This window comes from Enhydra lutris, unplaced genomic scaffold (genome assembly GCF_002288905.1).
Source record: "Enhydra lutris kenyoni isolate GAN:26980312 unplaced genomic scaffold, ASM228890v2 scaffoldscaffold24, whole genome shotgun sequence".
NCBI classification, from domain to species: Eukaryota; Metazoa; Chordata; class Mammalia; order Carnivora; family Mustelidae; genus Enhydra; species Enhydra lutris.
The window spans coordinates 10,003,259-10,015,384 of record NW_019154108.1 but is presented as its reverse complement, the minus strand read 5'-3'; the positions used below and the strand labels follow the sequence as shown (position 1 = coordinate 10,015,384).

The following is a 12,126-nucleotide window of genomic DNA, read 5'->3' as shown; positions in this document are numbered from 1 at the left end:
TATCCAAAATATATAAAGAACTGATACAAGGGTGCCTGAGTGGCTCAGCTGGTTAAGTGTCTGACTTTTGATTTCAGCTCAGGTCATGATCTTGGGGTCATGAGATCGAGCTCTGTGTTGGGCTCTGTGCTGAGTGTGGAGCCTGCTTGAGATTCTGTGTCTCCCTCTGCCCCTCTCCAGCAATGCTCTCTCTATTAAAAAAAATAATAATAAAAGAAAGAAAAAAAGAACTGATACAATTCAATACCCAAAAAACTATTCAATTAAAAAATAGGCATCAGATGGGGCACCTGGCTGGCTCAGATCTAAGGGTTGTGGGTTCAGGCCCCATGATAGGTATAGAGAATGCTTAAAAATAAAATCTTTACAAAAATTGGACACAGACAAACATTTTTCCAAAGAAGGCATTCAGATGGTCAACAGACACATGAAGAGTTGCTCAACATCATTCATCATCAGGGAAATACAAATCAAAACTATGATGAGATGCCACCTCACACCAGTCAGAAGGGCTTAAATCAACAACACAAGAAAAAAGTGTTGGTGAGGATACAGAGAAGAGGGAACCCTCCTGCACTGTTGGTGGGAATGCAAGCTGGTGTAACCACTGTGGAAAACAGTACGATGTTCCTCAAAAATTAAAAATAGAGCTACCCTATGACCCAGCAGTTGCACTAATAGGTATTTGCCACCAAAATACAAAAACATTAATTCAAGGGGACACATGCATCCCTGTGTGTATAACAGCATCATCTACAATAGCCAAGCTATGGAAACAGTTCAAGTGTCCATTGGCTAGTGAATGGATAAAGAAAATGTTTAAAAAAAAGCAAAGGAAAAAGAAAATGTGGTATATTGAGGTAAAATGGCAGGCTCGTGGTGAGCGGCTGTCAGGAATGAAAATAGATATACCCTGAAGAAGATTTTAAAATCAGTTTCTCTTCAAATCATCTTCTTTCATACCACCCGAAAAGCATCTTGATTCACCATGGCGTTAGCAGCAGTAAAATGGGTGATATCAAACAGAACTATCTGGAAACATTTATTTCCAATTCAAAACGGAGCTTTATATTGTGTTTGTCATAAATCTACATATTCTCCTCTACCAGATGACTATAATTGCAAAGTAGAGCTTGCTTTGACCTCTGATGGCAGGACAATAATGTGCTACCATGCTTCTGTGGACATTCCATAGGAGCATACACAACCTATTCCTCAGCCAGATCCTCTGCGTGATAATGAAGAAACACATGACCAAGTGCTGAAAACCAGATTAGAAGAAAAAAAAATGAGCACTTTGAGCAAGGACCCATGATAGAACAACTTAGCAAAATGTTCTTTACTACTAAGCACTGTTGATATCCTCGTTGACAGCATCATAGATGTTGTAGGAAATTGGATCCTCCAAAAGGCAGATGATACTGAGGTTTTCAGGAATCAAAAAGATGTTATCTTGTGTCTCATTTGCCATTTGAGAAAATGCATTGAGTATATTCACTAATATGTTATATAGCAAAATAATAAAATGTGTTCATGTAAAAAAAAGTGGTATAATATATGTGGTGAAATATTACTCAGCCATAAAAAAGAATGATATCCTATCATTTGCAATGTTGTGGCTAGAGCTAAAGAGTACTATGCTAAGTGAAATAAGTCAGAGAAAGACAAATACCATATGATCTAACTCACATGTGAAATTTGAAAAACAAAACAAGCAAACAAAGGGAAAAAAAGACACAAACTAAAACCAAACTCTTAACTATAAAGAACACACTGCTGGTCAGTGGGGCAGGGGAGAGGGACAGATGGATGGGGAAATAAGAGAATAAGGGATGGGGATTAAAGAATATATTTATCACAGGAGGAGCAAGATGGTGGAGTAGTAGGAGACCTAAATGGGATCCCAGGAGTTCAGCTAGATTGTTATCAAACCATTCTGAACACCTACAAACTCCACAGGAGATAGAAGAGAAGAGCAGCAATTCTAGGAACAGAAAAACAACCACTTTCTGGAAGGTAGGACGTGTGGAGAAGTGAATCCAAGGTGATGTATGAGAGGATAGACCATGGGGGGAAGGGCCAGCTCCTGGCAAGTGGCACAGCAGTGGAGCACAAAATCAGAACTTTCAGAAGTCTGCTCCACTGAGGGACATTGCTCCAGAGGCTAAGTGGGATGGAGCCCTCATGGGGACAGTGTGGTCTCAGGACCCTCGGGGTCACAGAAAGACTGGGGGTGTCTGAGTGTGGCAGAGCCCCCAGGTATCAGAACAGGGAAGCTGGCTACAAAGACAGAGTCGAGGAGGGGCTCTCAGCTTGGGGTTACCTTAAACTGTGATCCGAGCCACAGCTGGGGAACTGCTTTTCGAGCAGGGACTCTATAAGTGTCAGATCTGGGGAGACTCTCCTTCCTCCTCCAGGAGGAGTGGTGCGGGAGCACAGCAGGAATCTCCTGGGTTTGGAGACTCCAAATGGGGCCATCCGCCAGAGATAGAAACACTCAGTTACAGGCTGGGTGAGCTCAGAGTGCGGCCAGAGACCAGGGAGACGGGAGGGACTGACGGCTTTTTTCCAAGGTGCACTGAGGAGTGGGGCCCTGAGCTCTCAGCTCCTCCAGGCCGGAGACCGGGTGGACGCCATCTTCATTCCCGTCCTCCAAAGCGGTACGGAAAGCGCTCAGGGAACAAAAGCTCTGAGCACGAACCCGAGCAGATTGCTTAGCCCGGCCCCTGGCAAGGGCGGTGTGGTTCCACCTCGGGCAAAAACATTTGAGAATCAGGGCAACAGGCCCCTCCCGCAGAAGATCAGCAAGAACATCCAGCCAAGACCAAGTTCACTAGTCAATGAGAAGAGCGGAACTCCAGAGCTAGTGGAACGCAGCATATAGAATTTATGGCTTTCCCCCCATGATTCTTTAGTCTTCCATTCAAAGCTAAATTGTTTTTTATTTTATTTTTTTCTTATTCTATTTTTAAAATTTTTTCCTCTTCCCTACTTTAACCTTTTAAAACTATTTTATCTTATCAATACCTTTCTAAAAATCTTTTTAAATTTTCATTGTTTAAGTCATTCTAGCTCTTCATTGTATTTAACCTTATTTTTTGTATAATATAAGTTTTCCTTTCTTTAAAATTTTGGGATGCAGTTTCTTCTAACAGACCAAAATATACCCTAAATCTAGCATATGGCTTTGTTCTAGTCTTCAGCCTAATCACATTCTCTCCTTCCCCCCCACTTTTTTCAACCAGCTTCTTATCTTATCAATTCCTTTTTTAGAATCTTTTCTAATTTTCATCGTTACAGTCATATTTCATCCTTTTATCATGAGTACTCTCATTTTTGTATATATATAAATTTTTCTTTCTCTTTTCTTTCTTTAAAATTTTGGGAGGCACTTTCTTCTAACGACCAAAATACACCCAGAATCAAGTGTGTGGCTCTGTTTTATTCACCATATTCACCAGTCTAAAAAAATTTTTATACATATATACATATACATATATACATATATATGTATAAAAATTTTTTTCCTCCTTTCTTCTCCCAGTTTCAGGTCTCATTTGATTTGTTTAATGTATATTTTTCTGGGGTTGTTTCTACCTTTTTAGTATCTTGTTCTCTCATTCATCTATTTTTATCTGGATAAAATAACAAGGTGGAAAAATTCACTTCAAAAAAAAAAAAAAGAACAAGAGGCAGTACTGACAGCTAGGGATCTAATAGGTACAGATATTAGTAAGATGTCAGAACCAGAGTTCAGAATGACGATTATCAAGATGCTAGCTGGGCTTGAAAAAAGCATAGAAGACACTAGAGAATCCCTTTCTGGAGAAATAAAAACCCTTTCTGGAGAAATAGAAGAACTAAAATCTAACCAAGTTGAAATCAAACAAGCTATTAATGAGGTGCAATAAAAAATGGAGGCTCTTACTTCCAGGATAAATAAGGCAGAAAAGAGAATGAGTGATATAGAAGACCACATGATGGAGAATAAAGAAGCTGAGAAAAAGAGAGACAAACAACCACTGGATCATTAGGGGAGAATTTGAGAGATAAGTGATACCATAAGACAAAACAATATTAGAATGATTGGGATCCCGAAGAAGATGAAAGAGAGAGGGGAGCAGAAGGTATATTGGAGCAAATTATAGCAGAGAACTTCCCTAATTTGGGGAAGGGAACAAGCATCAAAATCCAGGAGGCACAGAGAAACCCCCTCAAAATCAATAAAAATAGATCAACCCCCCACCATCTGATAGTAAAACTTACAAGTCTCAATGACAAAGAGAAAAATCCTGAAAGCAGCTTGGGTCTGTAATACAGAATGGTGGAAATATTAGACTGGCAGCAGACTTATCCAACAGAGACCTGGCAGGCCAGAAAGGACTGGCAGGATATATTCAGAGCACTAAACGAGAAAAATATGCAGCCAAGAATACTATATCCAGCTAGGCTCTCATTGAAAATAGAAGGAGAAATAAAAAGCTTCCAGGACAAATAAAAACTAAAAGAATTTGCAAACACCAAACCAGGCCTACAGGAAACACTGAAAGGGGTCCTCTAGGCCAAGAGAGAACCTAAAAGTAACAGACCAGAAAGGAACAGAGACAATGTACAGTAACCGTCACCTTACAAGCAATACAGTGGAACTAAATTCATATCTTTCAATAGTTACCCTGAATGTAAATGGTATAAATGCCCCCATCAAAAGACACAGGGTATCAGGATGGATAAAATAACAAGACCCATTGATATGCTGTCTTCAAGAAACTCATTTTAGACCCAAAGATGCCTCCAGATTTAAAATGAGTGGTGGAAAACCATTTACCATGCTAATGGATATCAAAAGAAAGCTGGGGTGCCAATCTTTATACCACACCAATTAGATTTCAAGCAAAAGACTGTAAGAAGAGATGAGGAAGGACACTATGCAATACTTAAAGGGTCTTTCCAACAAGAAGATCTAACAATTCTAAATATCTATGCCCCTAACATGGGAGCAGCCAATTATATAAACACATTAATAACTAAATCAAAGAAACACATTGACAATAATACAATAATAGTAGGGGGCTTTAATACCTCCCTCACTGAAATGGAGAGATCATCTAAGCAAAAGATCCACAAGGAAATAAAGGCTTTAAATGACACTCTGGACCAGATGGACATCACAGATATATTCAGAACATTCTATCCCAAAGCAACAGAGTATACATTTTTCTCTAGTGCATGTGGAACATTCTCCAGAATAGATCACATCCTGGGTCACCAATCAGGTCTCAACTAGTACCAAAAGATTGAGATCATTCCCTGCATATTTTCAGACTACAATGCTTTGAAATTAAAACTCAACCACAAGAGGAAAGTTGGAAAGAGCTCAAATACATGGAGGCTAAAGAGCATCCTACTAAAGAATGAATGGGTCAATAGGAAATTAAAGAAGAATTGAAAAAAAAGTCATGGAAACAAATGAAAAGGAAAACACAACTGTTCGGAATCTGTGGGACACAGCAAAGGCGGTCCTGAGAGGAAAGTATATAGTAATACAAGCCTTTCTCAAGAAACAATAAAGGTTTCCAAAACACAACCTAACCCTTCACTTAAAGCAGCTGGAGAAAGAGCAGCAAATAAACCCTAAACCCAGAAGGAGAAGAGAAATAATAAAGATCAGAGCAGAAATCAATGAAATAGAAACCAAATGAACAGTAGAACAGATCAATGATACTAGGAGTTGGTTCTTTGAAAGACTTAATAAGATTGATAAACCCCTGACCAGACTTAACAAAAAGAAAAGAGAAAAGACCCAAATTAATAAAATCATGAATGAAAGAGGAGAGATCACAGCCAACACCAAAGAAATACAAACAATTATAAGAACATATGAGCAGCAATACACCAGCAAATTTGACAATCTGGAAGAAATGGATGCATTCCTAGAGTCGTATAAACTACAGAACTGAACCAGGAGAAAATAGAAAACCTGAACAGACCCATAACCAGTAAGGAGATTGAAGCAGTCATCAAAAATCTCCCAACAAACAAGAGGCCAGGGCCAGATGGCTTCCCAGGGGAATTCTACCAAACATTTAAAGAAGAATGAATACCTATTCTCCCGAAACTCTTTCAAAAAATGGAAGGAAATGGAAATGGAAGGAAAACTTCCAAACTCATTTTATGAGGCCAGCATTACCTTGATCCCAAACCCAGAAAAGACCCCATCAAAAAGGAGAATTACAGACCAATATCCCTGATGAACATGGATGCAAAAATTCTCACCAAAATACTAGCTAATAGGATCCAACAGTACATTAAAAAGATTATTCACCATGACCAAGTGGGATTTATTCCCAGGCTGCAAGTTTTGTTCAACATCTGCAAGTCAGTCAATGTGATATAATACATTAGTAACAGAAAGAACAAGAACCACATGACACAATAGATGATGAAAAAGCATTTGACAAAGTACAGCATCCTTTCTTGATCAAAACTCTTCACTGTGTAGGAATAGAGGGTACATACCTCAATATCATCAAAGCCATCTATGAAAAACCCACAGCGAATATCATTCTCAATGGGAAAAAACTGAGACCTTTTCCCCTGAGGTCAGGAACATGGCAGGGATGGCCACTATCACCACTGCTATTCAACTTAGTACTAGAAGTCCTAGCCTCAGCAATCAGACAACAAAAAGAAATTAAAGGCATTGAAATCATCAAAGAAGAAGTCAAACTCTCACTCTTTGCAGATGATATGGTACTTTATGTGGAAAACCCGAAAGACTCCACTTCAAAACTGCTAGAACTTGTACAGGAATTCAGCAAAGTGTCAGGATATAAAATCAATGCACAGAAATCAGTTGCATTTCTATAGACCAACAAGACAGAAGAAAGAGAAATTAAGGAGTCCATCCCATTTACAGTTGTACCCAAAAGCGTAAGATACCTAGGAATAAACCTAACCAAAGAGGCAAAGAATCTGTACTCAGAAAACTGAAGTACTTATGAAAGAAATTGAGGAAGATGCAAAGAAATAGAAAAGTGTTCCATGCTCATGGATTGGAAGAATAAATATTGTGAAAATGTCTATGCTACCTAAAGCAATCTGCACATTTAATGCAAACCCTATCAAAATACCATTTTTTTTCAAAGAGATGGAACAAATAATCCTAAAATTTATATGGGACCAGAAAAGACCCCGAATAGCCAGAGGAATGTTGAAAAAGAAAACCAAAGTTGTCAGCATCACAATTCCAGACTTTAAGCTCTATTACAAAACTGTAATCATCAGGGTGCCTGGGTGGCTCAGTCATTAAGCATCTCCCTTCAACTCAGGTCATGATCCCAGGGTCCTGGGATGGAGCCCCACATCAGGCTCCCTGCTCAGCTGGAAGCCTGCTTCTCCCTCTCCCACTCCCCCTGCTTATGTTCCCCCTCTCTCTGTCAAATAAATAAATAAAATCTTAAAAAAAAAGCTGTAATCATCAAGACACTATGGTACTGGCACAAAAACAGACACATAGATCAGTGGAAGAGAATAGAGAGCCCAGAAAGGGACCCACAACTCTATAGTCAACTAATCTTTGACAAAACAGGAAATAATGTCCAAAGGAAAAAAGACAATCTCTTCAACAAATGACGTTGGGAGAATTGGACAGGCACACGCAGAAGAATGAAGCTGGACCATTTCCTCACACCACACTCAAAGACAGACTCAAAATGAATGAACGACCTCAACATGAAGTAAGAATCCATCAAAATCCTTGAGAAGAACACAGGCAGCAACTTCTTTGACCTCAACCACAGCAACTTCTTCTTAGAAACACCGCCAAAGGCAAGGAAAGCAATGGCAAAAATGAACTATTGGGACTTCATCAAGATCAAAAGCTTTTGCACAGCAAAGGAAACAGTCAACAAAACCAAAATGCGACTGTCCAAATGGGAGAAGATATTTGCAAATGACATACCAGATAAAGGGCTAGTATCCAAAATCTATAAAGGACTTACCAAACTCGACACCCAAGGAACAAATAATCCAATCAAGAAATGGTCAGAAAATATGAACGGATATTTCTGCAAAGAAGACATCCAAATGGCCAACAGACACATGAAAAAGTGCTCAACATCACTCAGCATCAGGGAAATACTAATCAAAACCACAGTGAGATACCACCTCACACCAGTCAGAATGGCTAAAATTAACAAGTCAGGAAATGACAAGTGCTGGCGAGGATGCAGAGAAAGGGGAACCCTCCTCCACTGTTGGTAGAAATGCAAGCTGTGCAGCCACTCTGGAAAACTGTATGGAGATTTCTCAAAAAATTGATAATAGAGCTACCCTCTGACCCAGCAACTGCACTACTGGGTATTTAGGTTAAAGATACAAATGTAGTGATCTGACAGGGCACGTGCACTCGAATGTTTCTAGCAGCAATGTCCACAATAGCCAAACTATGGAAAGAGCCTAGATGTCCATCAACAGATGAATGGATAAAGAAGATGTGGTATATATATACAATGGAATACCATGTAGCCATCAAAAAACCTGAAATCTTGCCATTTGCAAAGATATGGATGGAACTAGAGGGCATTATGCTAAGCGAAATAAGTCTATCAGAGAAAAACAATTATCATATGATCTCCCTGATATGAGGAATTTGAGAGGCAGGGTGGGGGTTCGTGGAGGAAAGGGAGGGGAAAATGAAATGAGATGGGACCAGGAAGGGAGATAAACCATAAGAGACTCTTAATCTCGGGAAACAAACTGAGGGTTGCTGGAAGGGTGGGGGAAGAAGGGAAGAAGGAGAGGGTGGCTGGGTTATGGACATTGGGGAGGGTATGTGCTATGGTGAATGCTGTGAAATGTGTAAGCCTGATGATTCACAGACCTGTACCCCTGAAGCAAATAACACATTATATGTTAATTTTTTAAAAATGGAAGAAAATGTGAATATATAAAGAAAAAAGGAGAAAAAAAGAATACATTTATCATGATGATGAAAATTTTAAAAATTATATAAATTAAAATAAATTTATAATAAATAAATAGAATGATTTTTTTAAGATTTTATTTATTTGAGAGAGAAAAAGAGCATGAGCAGGGGGAGGGGCAGAAGGAAAGTGAGAAGTAGATTCCCAACTGAGCAGGGAACCCTGTCACCTAGGTGTACAGCCAATCATCAGGCAGAAGAATGATTCTCAGTGTTCAGCTAAAACACTGAATTGCCAGCCAAGAGAGGTGGGCCTGTCGCCCCGCCATGAAACAGCTTTAGCAAGCATCAGCCATGTTTCCTTCGAGCTTCTTACCACATCATGGTGTAATGCGACTGCTGAACGTTGGAGTGAAGAGTCCCCTATGAAAGGCAGAAACTATAATAAATGAGTATGAAAGCAAATTGAAGAAAGCAAAGCCAACACTAGAAACAGAGCCAAAAACACCTTCAGAAATTAATTGGAATTCTCAGAGAGAAAAGACAAAATGAGAACAAATTTTTAAGAATAAGGAAATTTCCCATAACATAGGAAGATTGGAAATAAGGAAGAAAAGATTTTTATTTTATTTTATTTTGTTTTTATTTTTTGGAAGAAAGGATTTTAAAACTGAAAGGATTAATTCAGGTAACCCAATAGCCAACTAATAGAGATTTAAGAAATAAAACAGAGAGAAGAAAAGAAGTCATGCATTTCTGAGAATAGGAAAGCAGGCCTCTAGATCCAAAGGGCCTATCCAGAAAAAGGAAGGAGAACAAAATCTATACTCAGTCTTATCTTCATACTAATTCAGAACACCAGAGATCAAGGGGAAATGCCAGAAGTGTCTCTAGAACAACAACAAAATTAAGTCTCAAAATATGATTCTGGAATCAGAATGGCAGGGGAATTCTCAAGAATGGCATTGTGTACTGGAAAGACCAGAGAGTGACACCTTCAAACTTTTGAGAAGAAAAGATCTTCAACCCAGAATCCTCTACTTCAGCCAAGTATTAATCACATGACAGAAGAGAATGAAGACATTTTCAGCCATAGAGACTCTCAGCACTTCCCCTTCCCGCACCTCCTCCCCAAGGAAGCCCCTAGAGGTTACGCTCCACTTAAATGAGACAATAATGCAAGAAGGAGTCGGGAAGAAAGGGGCCTGCTGCAGGGGAGAGGCAACGGGAAACCTCTGGACAGAAGTTGTGGTTGGAGAGCGTACCAGTCCACCGAGGCACAGGGGACCAGAGGCTCCAAGACAATGGACGCCAGGGGCATTGGAAATGGATGGATAGACTGCATGATTTAACCACGTAGACTACCTTTCGTCTTCACACTCTAGTTTGACTTTTTTTTTTTTTTGCAATCTAGTTGAGGAGTGTGGCAGGACGAAGTGGTAATGATATGAGAAACAGAGCAAGTGGGCAAGTGAGAAATAAGAAAGGGAATGTAATGGTCAAGAGTCAGTTGGCTCAGCAGTGAGCAGTGCTTACATGGTAGTAATGATAAGGCAAAGATAAATACTGACTTAAGCCAAGATTTTGATATAATTATGTTTAAGTGATTGAGGAAGTAGAAATGGGAAGAGGGGATAATAGAAGACGGACCAAAGAGAAAGTCAAATTGTAGTATGTCTGAGATGGATACCTGTATAAGCATATTAATTCTTCTGGAGTTATGTATGGTAAGAAGAAGGTGCTAGAGGAAAGGAAAGAGATTGGTGCCTGGGTAGCTCAGTAGGTTAAGCGTCAGACTCTTGATTTCGGCTCAGGTCATGACCTCAGGGTCGTGGGATTGAGCCCTGTGTTGGGCTCCATGCTGGGTCTGGAGCCTGCTTGAGGATTTCTCTCCCTCCCCCTCTGTCCGCCATCCCCACCCCTTTCTTTCTTCAAAAAGGAAAAGAAAGGAAACAGTCTGCTCTCAACAGAATGATACTGAACTGTGAGCTGGTTCAGAAGCATTATGGTTACTACAAGCAGGTAACACATTGGCCAGAACTTGGTGGCTTTAAACAGTAACAACCACTGTATGCATTGCCTCTCAAGGGTCCTAGGCCTGAGGATTTCAGGAAGGGCTCTGCTGGGTGGTTTGGGATGCAGGAAATGGAGTGGGGTTGGAGCAGCTGGAGCCTAGCCACACCTCTCATCCCGTCTCCCTCTCCCAGGGCTTTTCTATGGGAATCTCTCCAGGTAGGCTAATTTGAGGTTTTTCTCATTTGGCAGCTCACGGTCCCAGAGGTGAATGTCCCAAGAGAACAGGATATCATCACATAGCATCTATGATAGTTCATTTTCTGTGTCAATTTGACTGGATCTCGGAATGTCCAGCTATCTGGTTAAACAGTATTTGTGCATGCGTCCATTTGAGGTTTCTGGAAGAGATTAGTGTTCGATTCAGTAGACTGAGTAAAGTGGATCTCCCTTCCCCATGTTGGGGGGGGGGGCATCATCTAATTCTTTGAGGGCCTGAATAAGACAAAAAGACTGAGGAAGGATGGAGTCGCTCTCTGACAGACCACTTGAGTTGAAACGTCTGTCTTCCGCCCTCGGAGCTCCTGACTCTTGGGTCTTTGAACTACAACTACACTGCTTGGGCCTTCTCCAGCTCGTGGAGGACAGACGTGGGATTGCTCAGCCTCCTTAACTGGGGGAGCCAATACCTGATCGTAAATCAATGTGTCTGTCTGTCTCTCTATATACATATACCCTACTGATCTGTTTCTCTGGGGAACCCCGACCAATACATAATACTCTGCCCGTCAAAGCAGTTACAAGGGTTTTCCCTGGTTAGAGGGGAGAAAACACAGACCCTTCCATTTCCAGGGAGGGGAGTCAAGGTCTCAGTAGAAGAGCATTGTGGGATGGGAGATATCATTGTGGCCCTCTTCGTAAGAATTGCTGTTTTCTGTGATAAGCCTTGTAGAATTATTTGACCATTTAACAATGTGTGTGTTATTTTTACAAAAATGCAAATTAAATGTTAAGGATAGTCCTCTCATTTTTTTAGCAAGTGAGGGAAAGGTCTCAGAGAGGAGAAAATAATGCTCCAGAGGGGGCTGGGATTTGAACCAGATCCTTCGCTCTTAGTTCGATGCTCTTTCCTGCTGACCAGATGACTGAGGAGAGTCACTGTCATTTATATTAATGGCCACAACCCTACC

The 12,126-nt window shown here is 40.4% G+C and overlaps 1 pseudogene; it reads left to right on the top strand.

The window, feature by feature from the left end:
• The first annotated feature begins 988 nt into the window (after window positions 1-988).
• LOC111150913 lies at window positions 989-1,419 on the top strand (annotated as a pseudogene).
• Window positions 1,420-12,126: the final 10,707 nt, after the last annotated feature.